This window comes from Prosopis cineraria, unplaced genomic scaffold (assembly GCF_029017545.1).
Source record: "Prosopis cineraria cultivar Desert tree isolate PC_DT_omini unplaced genomic scaffold, ASM2901754v1 PC2, whole genome shotgun sequence".
NCBI classification, from domain to species: Eukaryota; Viridiplantae; Streptophyta; class Magnoliopsida; order Fabales; family Fabaceae; genus Prosopis; species Prosopis cineraria.
Window position 1 is genome coordinate 41,150,516 of NW_026555333.1, and position 16,240 is coordinate 41,166,755.

The window sequence follows — 16,240 nt, forward strand, 5'->3', positions numbered from 1 at the left end:
ATCACCCTTGCCTGAAGTTGAAATCGAGAATCAAAAGATAGGAGTGATTGTGCAAAGAGCATCGTGACTAGAAGGTGAATTTAAGATTGAGCTAGCAAAGGAGCAACTTGTCGGTGTGACCTATCATTAGCAAGATCAAGATTGAGAGGAGTGAAAAGGATAGCTAGTGATTAATATCAAAAGGCTAGAGAACCTCAACACCGTGAGTTTGTGACTATGTGAAGGAGAGCATTATGATTGAGCACCTATGGCATCACCTGAAACCAAGAATCAAAAATCACAAGATGAAAGATGAGAGCATCATGAGTCCTCTATTGAGATCTAGAGCCAAGAGGGAGGAGAAGCTGAGATTGTGAGGAAAGGCTGAGAGGAAGAGCAGATTGAGAGATTGTGTGAGGGGAGCACTGTGATCGAGCACCCATGGCATCACCCGAAGCCAAGAATCAAAGATCACAAGACAACAGGCAAGAACACTGTGAGTCCTCTATTGAGATTGAGAGATCAAGAGTTACAAGGGAGAAAAAGTTGAGATTGTGAGGAAAGGTTAAGAGAGAGAGCAGATCTACAAGTCGAAGAGTGTGTGGCATAAGTATGCTTAGGGTTTTCTTTCAGATGCCAAGCCAAATGGCATATTTGAAATGGGAAAGGAACAAAAAAAGAGAATTAGGCTTAAAGGGTCGCCTAAACCTGAGCCCAAGCCCTTTTTAGAAGGTTTGGCCTTGAAACCTAGGTCCCTAAAAAATCACCAATGTTTTAAACTTGAACCCTTAAAATACGGGTTTAAATAAGTGGCCCTTTAGGCTCAACCATTATTTTCAAGTCTAAATATATCAATATAAAATTTATAAGAAATCATATTATTTACTTATTCAATGTCATGTGTATCACTAAGCCACTAAGGCCAACGCCTTAAGCCTAAAAATGTTCAATTGTATCTTATATAACTAGTCATTATTTTTTCCATTAAGTATTATTGTTAAATATATATTTTCATTAATAATTTGTTACTTGCTTATATCTTATATAATGCATAATTATTAAACAGTAATGTTAATTATATCTCTTCATTAAAAAATTATGGCTCCACATTTCGGTGCAATTATCACTCCTATTTCTAATATTAGTTAACCATTTTGTAACACTCGCATACTCTGTCACAATCACTTTGTTATTTTATCTCTTCTTCTCCCTTAATCAAATCATTTCTTGCATTGCCATCATTTTTTATTAAAAAAAATATAGCTCTTGTTCAGTTATTTCCACAGGCATTGTGGCTTGATTGATAACTTAATTTGCCATTTGTCATTACAAAGCTCACAAATCCTTTTATTTGTTCATGAGAGTTTTGCACTTCTATTAAAAAAATAAAGAAAACCAATTATAGATAGCTGGATATATCAAGTGTGTTTGTTACTCATTTACTCTTTATTTTCCTTTTTATTTGAAATTGTGATTGTTTTAATTTTTTGTAAGATTTGAAGTCATAAAATAACAACACATTAGATCTCTTAAATTGTGATTGTTTTAATTTTTTATAAGATTTGAAGTCATAAAATAATAACACATTAGATCTCTTAAATAATTTTGCCTTAATTCTAAAATTCTTTTACACGGCCTTAATCTTATTTTGGACTCCATGTGCTATGCACCTAATTAATAAGATCCTTATATTAACAAGAAGATTCAAGCTTGCATTCTTGTATCAAAAAGGAGATAGATTCACAACCATAATCAGCAGACAACCTAACACTAAAATTAAACTCATTTTGCATACTTTTAAAAGGTTCGTGTGTGTGTGCGCGCGCGCGCGCATGTGTGTGTGTGTTTTTGCACACGCACACATATGGATGTATATTATATATACACACACACATACATAATAACCTCCTGAATTATCTAGATACTTAACATGCTATCATGATGATAAAAGATTTAAATATATCATTAAGGATTATCATGATAAAAAGAATTAAACTCATTTTAAGAATATTAACCATAGTACAAAAAAGAATTAAACTAAATTATTGGAAAACTATGTGGTTAAAAGGTTATAACTATTTAATTTATGATTTATTAAAATGAATAAGGTTAAATTAATAAATTGAGAAACTAAGGCTGTGTTTAGTTTGAGAAGAGGGAAAAAGAAGGGACAGAAGGGAGGGGGGAGGGGGAAGGGAGTCTCCCCAATTTAGGGAGGAGGCTTTGGGGGGAAAGGGAGGGGAAATTTTAGGAAATTTTTCCTCCCCTCTACCTTATCAAACAAGGGGAGGACCCTTCCCCTTCCTTTAGTAAGGTGTAGGGGAGGGGAAATTTCTTAAAATTTTTCCTCCCCTCCCCCCAACCAAATAGGCCCTAATTGAGTTTATCAAGTTTTTGAGTTACTAATATATCTAATGGATCATTTGGACAGCTTCTAGATTAAGCTAAGGTGGTTATTGGGTAAATTGGGCTCCAAGAAAATGCTCAAATTGTGTTTGGACCTAATTGAATCATCTGCCATGGTAGGGGGACAAATTCATTAAATTTGTCACAAGTAAGAAAAAAAACAAAGAAGAAGTGAGAATGCAATGGAGGAGAAGAGTTGTCTACAAGGGCTTGCTTTCTGCACCATCTTGGGAGCATTTTGAGCTTGATTCAAGTTGGATAAGCTTCTACATTGTTCGGATAGGTTGACACCCAATAGGAAGGGTGAATTGGGTTTAAAAACTTTTGAAAACTAGAAAGAGTGAAGACTAAAGTGTGAAGGAAGAAGATGAGACACATAAGGTTTACACTAGTTTAGCCTCAAACTTAGCCTACATCCAATCCTCAAGATCACATTTGAGATTTTTAACAAGGTTCATAAGTTTCAATGAGTGCTTACCACCACAGTACAACTCTCAAGACTTAATTTGTCTTGTCTAGCAAGTTGTTACAAATAATTAAAAAATCTCTTTTCAAAATTTTTGAGAAAATGAAATAGCTTTTGCAGAAAACTCTCTTAAAGAGTAGATGAAATTATAATTAAAAACTTATAAACTTATGAGAGTTTTTTACAATTCTTTTCAAGAATAATAAATGAATGCAAGATGCAAAAGCACAATTTAAAGGCTTTTCAAATGCTCAAATAATGATTAGTTTGCTTAAGGGTTATTCATACTTATTCTGGCTCAAAATGAATCACATATATAGTTTTAATAGTTGATAGATCGTTGGAACAATGATTCTATTCATTGATGCAATTTCTTGTGAGTGATTAGTAGAATCATGTGTGAAATTGCACTTGGATTATTCCAAAAATATATATGTGATAAATCACGCGTGAACCTCTTGACCTCTCACACGTGGTTTTGTACTTCTGAATAAACATTCAATTTTGTGTGCTAAAACTCATGTGGTATTACTTTGCTCTTATGTGTGGTTTTACAATTGTGCATATGTATTCAGTTCTATGTGCTAAAACTTGCATGTTAACTCTTTGCTCTCATGTGTGATTTTTACACTTGTAAATATGCATTCAATTTTGTGTGTTAAAACTTACGTGGTACTACTTTGTTCTCATGCATGGTTCTGCACTTGTGAATATGCATTCAATTCTGTGTGCTAAAACTCACATTGTAACTCTTTGCTCTTACTCATGGTTTTGTACTTGTAAATATGCATTCAGTTCTGTGTGCCAAAATTTGCATGGTAACTTTTTGCTCTCACGTATGGTTTTGTACTTGTAAATATACATTAAGTTTTGTGTACTAAAACTCACATGATACCTCTTTGCTCTCTTATGTGGTTTTGCACTTATGAATATACTCACATATTAGAGTGCTAACTCTTATAAGTAAACCATTTGCTCTTATGTGTGGTTTTGTATATAAGAAACTATCATTAGTTCTGTGTGGCAAATCATGTATGGAACTTCTTCTCTCTCTCACATGAAATGGTTGGCAGAAAGCAAAGCTAATTTTTGTGGTTAAAACTTGTGTGAAACCAAAAAGCTATCACACGTGAAATAGCAAGCAATAATGCACAAACTTGTCTGGCTGCATTTTTACTCGTGGAACTGCATGTGACTTATGCAAGATTTTGCATAATTAAGAGATATAAATTTATGAATCAATAATTATACAAGTGAGCAATTATAACTTAGCTTGAGGTGACTTAAGACTCAACAAAGTAAAATGTGATTGTGCAATAAGTGACAAATCATGCACGACTACCATCAAACTCACACATGAAACAACACTTTGACATAATATAATGAAGCATGGTTGCTAAAACTTGCATGGACAATAATGACTCTCACGCGTGATTTTGCATGTAGTAACAAAACTTAAGGCATCAAATAACACAAGTGATAAATCATGTGTGAATTACTTTCTAACTCTTGCATGCTCTAGCAATCAGTGTGCCTAACCTGCAGAATCTCATGAGTGACCAACAGAATCATGTATGATTTTGCTTCTCATACTGTAAACAGCTTCTATGAAATTCAACACACAAGAAAGACATTGTTTGCAAACTTTAATACACTTAGAGTAGTCTTAATGCATATAAATGAGATATATGATGAATTCATTTAAATGATTATGAAAAGTGATTAAGCTCTTAAAGTTTTCATATTAAATCTAAGAGAATTTAAAATAATTTATCCTAAGCATCTTTGTCTTCTCTTGATTCTTCATGCTCTTGAGGTTTTCTCTTCATTCATGATTCTTTATATCTACACATATGACAAATATCTCTTCTTTTGATTTTATAATCATCAAAAGACATGATCCAACATACATCTCATCTACCTATATTATGCATTTTTTTAGTTTGAGTTGGGTTGTGGGAAGTTTGATTTCTAACATTGGGTGATTTGAACGAATCTTTTAACTTAGATGGAGCCATTAAGAGTTAATTTAAGCTTTGATATTTATGGTTGGTGAGTTTATGTTAAATTAAAAGTGGGCTTTAGCATTTGGACGAATCGTAACATTAAATTTGCATATTAGGAGTAATATGAGTTCTAAATTAGTGTTGTTTAACTTCATGGAAGCTAAATGGAGTTAGCAAAATATTGTTAAGGTATTGGTTTAGCCAATGATAAAGGTTAAGGGTTGTGGGTGACTCATTTAAGCTAAAAAATGTGCAACATCCTAATTCTAATTTCAAAAGTTGATTAAAGTTAATAGTGATTAAAGAACATTTGAAGATAATTAAATATCTTTAGAGATTATTATTGAGCTTATCTAAGGATACAATTTCAAGTTAAGATTTTTAAAAAATAGAAATATAATATATATATATATATATATATATATAAAATAATGTTTGGTCAGATTAATACATATAAATTATTGTTTCCGCATAAGAGATAATATTCATTTGGATATCATGATAATTTTGTTTAAACAAAATTATACAAGTAGAGTCTCATGTTGATAAAATATAATTTTGTGTCATAATTATAAAAGAGGAATATAATTAAGATGAATACGTAAAAGGATAAGAATAAAGGAAATAAAAGAAAGTAAGGAATATATTTAACAATTCAAAAAAAAAAAAAGGGAAAGATAGCCTAAGTGTCGCGGGAGATATAATTTGCGTTTAACATATTTAGAGTGTGATTCGTGGATTTCTAAGATTAGATATATTCTAAATATTTTTTTAATTATCTTCTTCTATTTGCTTTTTGAAATTAAATATGTTAATGGAGTTAGATTAAGTGTTTAATTAGTTTATATCTTTTCAAATGTTTGATTTGGAGATTTTGATGTTTGGGTTTCTAATAAAGTGGAGATTTGAGGTGGTTAATGATATTATAACTATGTAACTTTGAATCTGATGCTCAAACTATATTTATATAGGTTGGAGTTGACATTTAATTTATTTAGAATTTATTATTTGGACTCAAATTGGAACTTGAGAATTTTAGAGGAACCATAAGTAATGTAAAAACAAGGATTTTGATTTTTTTTAATTTAATTATTGTCTAGAACTTTAATAATTAGTTATGGGTAACTTAAAAATACTTGATAGAAATTGATTGTATGGTTAAATCACAAGCTAGTATGATTTTTCCATTTGTGGAGAATTAACGCAAATTTTTGGAGTATGTTTTAGACAATTTTTGGCAAAGAAATTATTTTGGTCAATAACTTTAGCTAATAAGGATGTTATATTTAAATTTTTATGAGAATTGAATTTGATTTGAATTCCTATTAAGTATTCAAGATTCTTAATTTGAAAAAAAGCTTTATGGCATATAACTAGAGTCATCAATTAGGATCAAGCCCGTAGGACCGGCCCTTTTAAACCCGAAAAAATTAAGGGTCGGGCCACTACTTTGGTCTTTAAAAAAGTAAATTGAGCTTAATCATTTAAACTCAAAAATAAAAGGGCCAGCCCTTTAGGGTCAGGGCCGGTCCTTTTAAGCCCTAATACATTTTAAAAAAAATAACATAAATATATATATATATATATATATAAAAGAAGACACCACATCACTCAAGCTCAGCACTTACTCTCTAGTCTAGACAGCAAACACACACATTATTATTTGCTTACTTTGAATATTTTTGCATTCTTTAAATAACTTGAAATTATGATTTTAGTTTATTATTTATTGCAAATAATGAGGATGAAAAAGTAAGATATGAAAAGCTTAACATATTTGCCATTGATGAGGATCTACAAGGAGAATGATCAAATCATATTGATGTTGATGATGATAAAAATCATCAAGATTTAGATAATGATGCTACCAACGTGTAATTGATGTCAGAGTTGATTTTGGGATGTTATTTTTTTATCAGACTTAAATTTTTTGTTGTATGAATTGATTTTATTTTATTTTTCTAGATTTAATGTGATGTGTAATAACTTTTTTAGGATTTTAAATATGTTTTTTAAATTTTTAAATTTAAAAATTAAAAAGATATGTAGGGTCGAGGCCCTGAGGGCTAAGGCTAAACTGCTAAAAATAGAGCCTTGAGGTGTAATCGGGCTTAAAAGGGTTAGCTTGTTTAAGCCCTGGCCCTTGAAGAGCTAGCCTTTTAGGGCCGGGCTGACCCTGATTGACACCTCTACATATGACTATGAAAATGGGAACTTGTAAGCTTTCTTATAGTTTTTTGAAAGCAGTTTGGGAATAAACAAAAGGTTATGAGATGGCTAAACTTGTGGGATCCAATTGTTGTACTTGAATTGAAGAGAGTGTGTGTGTAATTGGAAGTATAATGATAAAATTCAAAGTTTAGTATTTTGGATGTATTAACCATGAGTTTAGGAATTTTGGGTATTTGTGTAATTGGAGGACTTAATGATAAATTGAGATTTCTAATGAGTGATGGAGCTAAGAAAATATTTGATTTAGGATTAAAATGAAAAATTTGAGAGTTAGATATGAGAATTGAGAATTTTTAGTATATTTAATTAAATTAATAGTTTAACTAACTTTTGTATTATTAACTCTATTGACCATTAGTGAATGCCGTTATATGGGATCAAACTTTGAGTAATAAAAAATTGGAGTTATGATCAATTGAAAACTTTAGATTAACCATTGAAGGTTCAATTAGGTTGATAAGTCTAAATGATAATTAAGAATTAAACCTAGAATTATATATGAACCTAAATGATAATAATTGGGATTTTAAGCTTATGTATTAGCTTAACTATCTCTCATAAAATTGTACACTAATGATTATCTATATACATAGCTCATGTAAACTTATTTTAATTACGATCTAAAGCATATGGCTTCTCAAGAATTGTAGTTACTTTTATTAGCTATAGTGAGAGATAACCACTTTCTTGCTTATTATACATATTAGCTCGTGTTCATAAGCTATTTTTGAAATGTATGATTTGATGTTGTTGGAAAGTTTATGATATATTTGAATAAATTGGAACCTAAGCTATGTTATAGAAAATTCAACCTTGATATATGGAATTACCCTGTGGGATTTATGCTTTTGTGGTGAGAAATTATTATGGAATTAATTGATGTAATGATTGATTTAGAAATGAATATATAATTATCGAAGTTAAATTGTGATTTTACATACTAATGTTATGCTTTGTGCATTAAGCATGATAAATTGATAATTAAGATATGGCACATGTGATTAAGTATGTGATTATTTGCATGACCATGCTGAGGATGGGAATTCGCGTTATGGGAGGTAGTAACATAAAATCCACGTGATAAGTTCATCACTAGGAACTTGATGGTTGCTCACTCATTTTTCACTTGTTCAGTAAGGGACTATCCCACTATTTATTAAGGGACATTGCCCTAACTTGTCTCTATCGATTCTTTGAGAAGACTAGTTTAGGATTATGATACCCTGCTGGTTTAATGAGGGAGAACCTATAGTTTAATTATGTATCTTGTGAGCTTTAGCTAGCCTATGCCACTTAATCAAAGAGCTTGTTAAAGCAATCAATGACATGTATATTAACTTAGCCTATAGGTTCAGCCGGAGGAAATAAGGAGGATATAATGGGTGGTTAAGGGTCATGCATCGTGATATATGTGATTGATATATATTGGCATGTGGTGATTGATTGAATGGTTAAAGTTTTATAACTATCCCACTTAGCACCTCACAAGCACATATTAGTATATATGGTAGGTGGGATTGCTAGTTACTGAGACATTGTCTCATCTCTCATTGCTTAACAATTTACAGGTGAAAGTTCATATAGTGATCCATTGGAAAGGTTTTGAAGGCTTAGTCTTGCGTTAACTTGTATTGCCTTCTCCTTTATTTAATTGTCAAATTACTGTGTGTTGCCACAATTAAGGCTCATGCACACATACTCTGATAATATTTTATATACTTGATATTGTTGATTACCTTATTACTGGGATTGTCTGTTGGTGGTTGGCTGGAAGCCTTAAAAGCTATGTGTGGTTGTTTATGTTGATCCATGTGTTGAAATATCTGAGTACAATGATATTTTGAAATGACGTATATTCATGAAGAGTGTTTTGGGAATGGAAATTAGGCTTTATAGTTGTCATATGATTTAGGCTTCAATCACCCTAAGCCATTTATTGTGAACACTTGAGATAGTTTTAATAGCTAAAATTTGTGAATTTGTTTTCTTTAAACATGTTAGTAGGTTTGGACTTTTTATGGTTTTTCTTTTAATTGATTGGAAGGAAATTTTTATCCATGATAATTTTTCTAAAGCTAAGTCAAACTCTTTTATATCATGGATAGTCATTGAAGCCCAGATTAATCATTTTTAACCATGATAGTTGCTTTGAATATATAATCAAACATTTGCTCTCATTGTTAATATTTTAAGTTAGTTAAGTTGCTTTTATAACCATGGTAGGTTTTTTCAAGGCTTAGTTAAACTCTTTTCTATTATGGTTAGTTTTCCAAATTTTGAGAAAAATTTCTTTTCTATTATCATAGATTTTTAAATTATCTTTTTTCCTTTTCTACCATATTAGTTGATTTCATGATTCTTTAATCAAGTTATCTAATATAAAAAGGAGCATGTTACAAAAAGGCTTATATTAGGGCTGATAATTAATAATTAGAATATAATTTTATAGATTATAGTTGCTCCCTGTTTGCTTGAGCCTAAAGAGACATAGGAAAATATTGAATTCTATGAGTAATCCTTTTTAGTAGCAAAATGATTGACATAATCAAATAATCTACCTTATTTATTGACTTGTTAGACTATATATGGAATTTATCAAATGTGTAAAATTAATGTAAGTATACATAAGTGCAAGCATGTGAGTGTGTGAGTTAGTTTTAGAATTATATGTGAAGTGGGAAGGATAGTTTTGAAACTACATTATTTATATTTGTTTATAAATATTAGTTTCATGAATTCAATTCTATGATAATGTGACAATGATTGTACATGTAAGTGATATGGATCAATGCAATATGTGGTTACATGATTGTGTATGTAAGGGTGAGAGGTTCACCCTAGGGGAAAGTAGAGCAAAATCATATGGTATCTCTTGACACCTTGTGTGGCCATGATGTTCAGCTATATTTGTTTGGAAGTTTTTGCTCATAGCATGTGGTGATAGTTAGGCATGCAACACCTTAACCATTCAAAAGGGGGGAACTATGGTTCAAAAGTGGAATGAGGCCTTGGTCGAGTCATTTTCATAATCCGATGTGCTTGAGTCGGTCTGGTCACATAGACTACACTCAGTTATGTATTGGCCCATGGGTTTAGTCACTGGTGTTCAGGAGGTTTAGTTGGAACTTATGGATCATGCATTGTGAGTTGTGAATTGACTATAATATTGTGTTGTACTATAATCATGTAACTTGTTTAATATTCCACTTTGCATGTTCATTTATGTTTTGACTAATTAATAGGTAGTGTGACTTATTTGATTTTTGAGACTCTATCTCACCCTATGGTTACAATTTTACAGGTGACAGCACTAGTAGAGACAAAGGGAAAGCCAGTCAGGGCAAGGAGTATATAGGCTCTGCTTCATGTATGTTGCTGTTGGACCTTTAATTTATATTATGTGTAATTGAATATGTGTGTATATGTGCGCACTTCTACATTGCCAATTAGAAACATATCATTCTTTTGAATGTAATTGCATAAACTATATGACTGACGATGTGGTAACTTGGCCTGTGCTGTGTATCTTTCGGTGAGATTGTGTTATGGCCAAATTACTCATGCAAGTGCATGATCAACTGTGATAGACTTGATGTTTAATGATGGGTTGCTATTAGTTGGCCAAGTACCACTTATGGAACTACCCTTTTTTTGTATGAAAGTTTAGTAAGATTTAATGATCAATGTGTTTTTTAGTGGTAATATGATGTGTATGATTGCTTTATCAAGTGTTCGTCAATTCATTGGCTATTAGCACTCGATTAGGGTTTGAAGTGCACGAATGCTTTTTAAGTTTCGAATATGGGACTCTTGCATTTCGGTGTCTAACTTTCTAATAGGATGTTGTCTTGGTGTGGAGCTCATTCCATTAATTAGAAAATTGAGTAAGTTTTATGTGAGCATTTGAATCACTCTGATCAAATGTCAGACAGAAAAGTGGCTTGTGCCAGAAGATTGTCTCCAAATGCTATTATGATAGCAAGTGTGTTGTCATGGTATACTGCATGCATCATGATGAAATATTCTGTGGTAGTTGGCCACAACTAATAGTTTTTTTTTTTGGCATATACTAGCTATATCATTTGCCACAACAAATGATAGGTTGAAATGGTGGATGTTCTCTTTTGCAAAAAAATTATAGTTTTGCCCTAGATTCAATTATTTGTTCCTGTTCAATCCTTATGCTTCCTTATGTTGTTTAACTCTGAATTTTAAATAATGTGTTAAGCTCAACCAATATTTTAAGAAAAGGGCTTTTGATGAGATCCTAACTTTCAATGATTTTTAATGGCTTTCATTACTCATTTTATCAAACCCTTATTTCAATTGTGTTGATTGGGGTTAAGGGTTCCTTAACAACTATTACAATTAATTGTATGCTATATTTTGATAATATTAAGATGAACATTACAACAACGATAAGCCTAAAAAAGGCAACTACTAATACCTACCCAGTAATGACAACCTACATTGAATTTGACATAAATATTGCAAGGAATCCAAGAAAAAACTTGCATATCATATAGGTGTTACTTTTGAAAGAATTATTTTTAAATATTCAATCCTAGCCATTCATAAAAAGTAACAAACTTATGAATATTATATATCGAGATGAGCCATCTATTGTAAGAAAATTTAAGTGGTTTATTAAACTATTAAGGCACACTATTTTACAAGAACATGATTTTGATAATCCATTATTTTGACATCATATCTTAAGCTATTAGCTAAGTTGTAAATATTTATTCAAATAATTACAAAATAAGTGAATGTGAATTTCAAATAATAGCGAGTAAATTGTAAAATTTAAATATCTTATTTGTATTATTCTAAGTTCATATTTAAAAACTCTTTCAAATGAAAAAAATAAGGATCAAATTATTATTAAATTGATGTTTTGTGACCTAACTTCTTCTACCCTACTTTCTATAGACCATAATTATTTTCCAAAAATAAAAAAAAATTAAACTCTTTTCATATACAAAAGAGTAATTAATTACATGTATAGTAAATTGATTAAATTTAAGTTTGATCTTCTTGAATATGGCCTAAAAACCACATAGGAGTTAATTTAGAAAAAGTTATTTTAGATATTTAATCTTACTTGTTCACAAGATATAACAGATAACTACATATTATATTTCAAGGTGAGCTAGCTATTGTAAAGAAATATGTACAATAAAATTGATTTAATTTAAGTTTGATTTTCTCTAAAAATAACTTGACAACTACATAGGTGTTACTTTAGGAAAAGTTATTTTAGATATTCAATTCTAGCCATTCAAAAGATATAACAGGCATCTACATATTATATCTCAAGGTGAGCCATTCGTTAGAAGGAAATTTGATGTCTTAAATTAATTGAAAACATACATTGTAAGGAAATTTGTGTAGTAAATTAATTAAATATAATTTATTTTTTTATTTTCTCTAAGTATAGCCTGAAAACCACATAGGTGTTACTTTTAAAGAATTTATTTTAAATATTCAATCTTAGTCATTTACAAGTTATAATGGATATTTGCGTATCATATCTCGAGTTGAGTCATCCATTGTAAGGAAATCTGTGCAATAAATTGATTAAATGTATGTTTGATTTTCTCTGAGTATGCATATATGTTACTTTAGAAAAAAGCTATTTTAAATATTCAATCCTAGCCACTCACAAGATATAACAAACATATGCATATCATATCTCAAGGTGAGCCATTCATTTGTAAGGAAATTTGAATGGTTTAATGAAACTTTCAAAGCGTGTTGTTTTGCTAGAACATGGTTTTGTTAGTCTACTGTTTTGACAGCACATTGTTTTCTCAACTTAAAACCTAATTTCACATCTATAAAATGCCGTTAGCTTATATATTGAGATTATAGAGATTTTTGTAAATGTATCATCATCATCATCATATTTTACTTGTCCCAGTTTTCATCAAGAAATCACCTGTGAAATTTGAAGGCCATGGAGATGAAGATGGTGATGCCACCAACATAAGGCTTCACTGTTAAAAATAAATCAGATCAATGAAATACCAAAAAGGTATTAACTTTTTACTTTTTGTTATGAATTATTTGGTATTATTTATGTTTCTTTCAATTTAATGATCATCTGAATACTATTTATCATACATCACTAAAGATCAAGATTTTAAGGGAGTAGGGGGCTTTCAATTCTCACTTAAAGAATGATTATGTGCGAGAATTCAATATTTATTTAGAGATACTAACTAGGTTGGGTCTAGCATAAAGAACTAATCACTCATAATATGATGAATTAATGTTCAAATTTTTATTAAGATAAGTATTTATATTTAGTACCCAACTATACCTCAAATAGAGTTGTTTCTAATAGCAGGACACAAATGCACAATAAAAAAAATTACTTTTCAAACTTAATATTGCTTTTCTCAATTAATTATTTGTTCAAATTAAATTGCCCATATCTCATGATTCTCTTTCTAGTTAATTTCTTTTTAGGCAAAAACATGCTATTATTGTTGAATCCTCTTGATCATATGCTTGATAACATAATTTGTGTATGTAAGTCATGTTTGGAAGGTGCATTAATTTGCAGGTCATGCTTCTACAGATTGTGTGCCATGGTTGGGAGATGACTACCTTCCTAGAAAAGTGTGATGAAATGCCCTATTTGCCTTGTGTGTTTGATCTTCTCCATGGCCCAGAGGTGGTGGCTTATGAAACACTCTTTGTTTTTACTTGTTAGAGAAACAGTTACTTTTGATTTACTTTTTTATAAGTAAAATCATATATTTTAATAAACATTTATTATAAATTTTTTAAATTGCCCTTCATAATTTATAATAATAATAAACAATTAATGCATACTTATGTTGATTGACACAGGTTATTTTAGTCCAATTTCTTTATTTTTAGATATAATTATTATAGTTAGTTGATTTTTTTTTAAATTGTATGATATGGTTTTCTCTCTTACAAATAGAAACGAAAGGAATATTCTTGTTTCAGTTTTTTTTTTGAGTTGCTAAAGTCCTTTATTATATTTAATGTATTTACAATTTTTAAAAGATAATATTTTTTAAAAATATCATTTAATGTCTAATAAGTGATGTGTATAATGGTTTTTTCACGACACAAAATGTAGTGTAATTATAATGGATGTAGTAGAAATTAGATAATTTTCACAACATCATAATTGATTTAACTAAACAACCTTTATTTTAATGAAAAATGTACTTAAGCATTTCATCAATTTATATGAAGTTATTTATTTATATGTTACGAATGATATTATTTACTTTGAATTTCATGCAAAATACAGTAAAGTGGCGCTTTGGATTTTGATTTCCTGGGGCTGGAATGTAAGGCACAAGTCAATTAGCTTTTGAAGAAGGCATTTCCTCTTGCATTTGTTATTTTCTGAAAAAGTATTGCAAGGTTTTTCTCATCAAAAGGAAGACCCCCACCAAGAAGGCCATATAGAATCACTCCACAGCTCCACACATCTACTTCTGGTCCAGCTTATTGATTTCCAGCTACAATTTGGGGTAGATTAATTTCAGTGCTAATTAGTATACACAGTCTAACAGATTAAAGCATATATACATATATATTATGTCCAAATTAAGATTTAATTAATTGCAAATTAACCTCTAGAGCAGTATTGTTTGGGATACCACAACTGGTTTGAAGAAAGTGACCTTCTCACATGACATTGTTCAACCCAAAATCAATTATCTTGAGATTGCCTACAAAGTTCAGAAGCAAATTCTCAACCCTTGTTCTTGTGATGATACTCAACTGCAGATTTTATCTACTTTCAATAAAACTAGAGAGATGATAATCTAAGAAAATTGCCGGTGGTTCAAGCTTAAAAACTAGAGAGATTATAAACTTGGACTAGGGACTTCTAATATGTGTTTCTTCAATATTCTTTGTAATATCCCAACTTTTTGATTTTGTTTATTTTCTTTGGATTATTAATTTTTACATAAAATAAGAGATATTTCAATATCTTTAAGTCTTGTAAAGATGAAGTTTTATATTTTTTATGATTTTTCAAAAATAAAAGGTGTAATAATTAGTTAGAAAGTTAGAACGACTTGGACCAACAACGCTAAAAAATTTAAAAATAACATGTAAAAAGGAAAACCACATAGGCTACTAACAATTAAAAAAAAAAACACACCAAATATAATAATTGGTTGAGATGCATGAGAGCGATGGCGAAATTCATGCAATAAGCAACAAGACTCCCTATCACAAGGAGACACACTGAAGTTGAATATGTCACAATGACAAATCTAAAAAAGGCAGCTACTAATACTTGCCTAATAAAGATACCTACGTTGAATTTGACATAAATATTTTAAGGAATCCGAGAGGAGACTTGAATATCATATAGGTGTTACTTTTAAAAAAGTTATTTTTAAATATTAAATCTTAGCCACATTCACAAAATGTAACAAATATAAGCATATCATATCTTAAGATGAACCATCTGTTGCAAGAAAATTTAAGTACTTTTAATTAAATTCTTGAGGCACATTCTTTAAGTAGAGTATGGTTTTGATAATCAATTGTTTTGACATCATATCTCAAGCTATTAGTTAAGTTGTAATTATTTATTACAACGATTAAAAAATAGGTGAATGTGAATTGCAAATAATAATGAATAACTTATAAGATTTAAACATCATATTTGTATTATTCTAAATTCATATTCACAAATCTTTCAAAAAAAATTATGACCACATTATTATTAAATTGATATTTTGTGACCTAATTACTTTTTCCCTACTTTCTATAGACCATAATTATCTTCCAAAAATAAAAAATTAAACTATTTCAGATACGAAAAGAATAATTAATCACATGTGCAGTAAATTGATTAAATTTTAAGTTTGATTTTCTTCAAATATAGCCTAAAAACCACATAGGTGTTAATTTAGAAAAAGTTATTTTAGATATTCAATCCTAATTGTTCACAAAATTTAATATATACCTACATATCATATATCTCACCATATCATATATCTCAAGGTGAGGCATTCGTTGTAAAGAAATATGTGCAGTAAAATTAATTAAATTTATTTTTGATTTTCTTTGAATATAACTTTAAAAAACATAGGTGTTACTTTAGGAAAAGTTATTTTAGACATTCAATTCTAGCCAT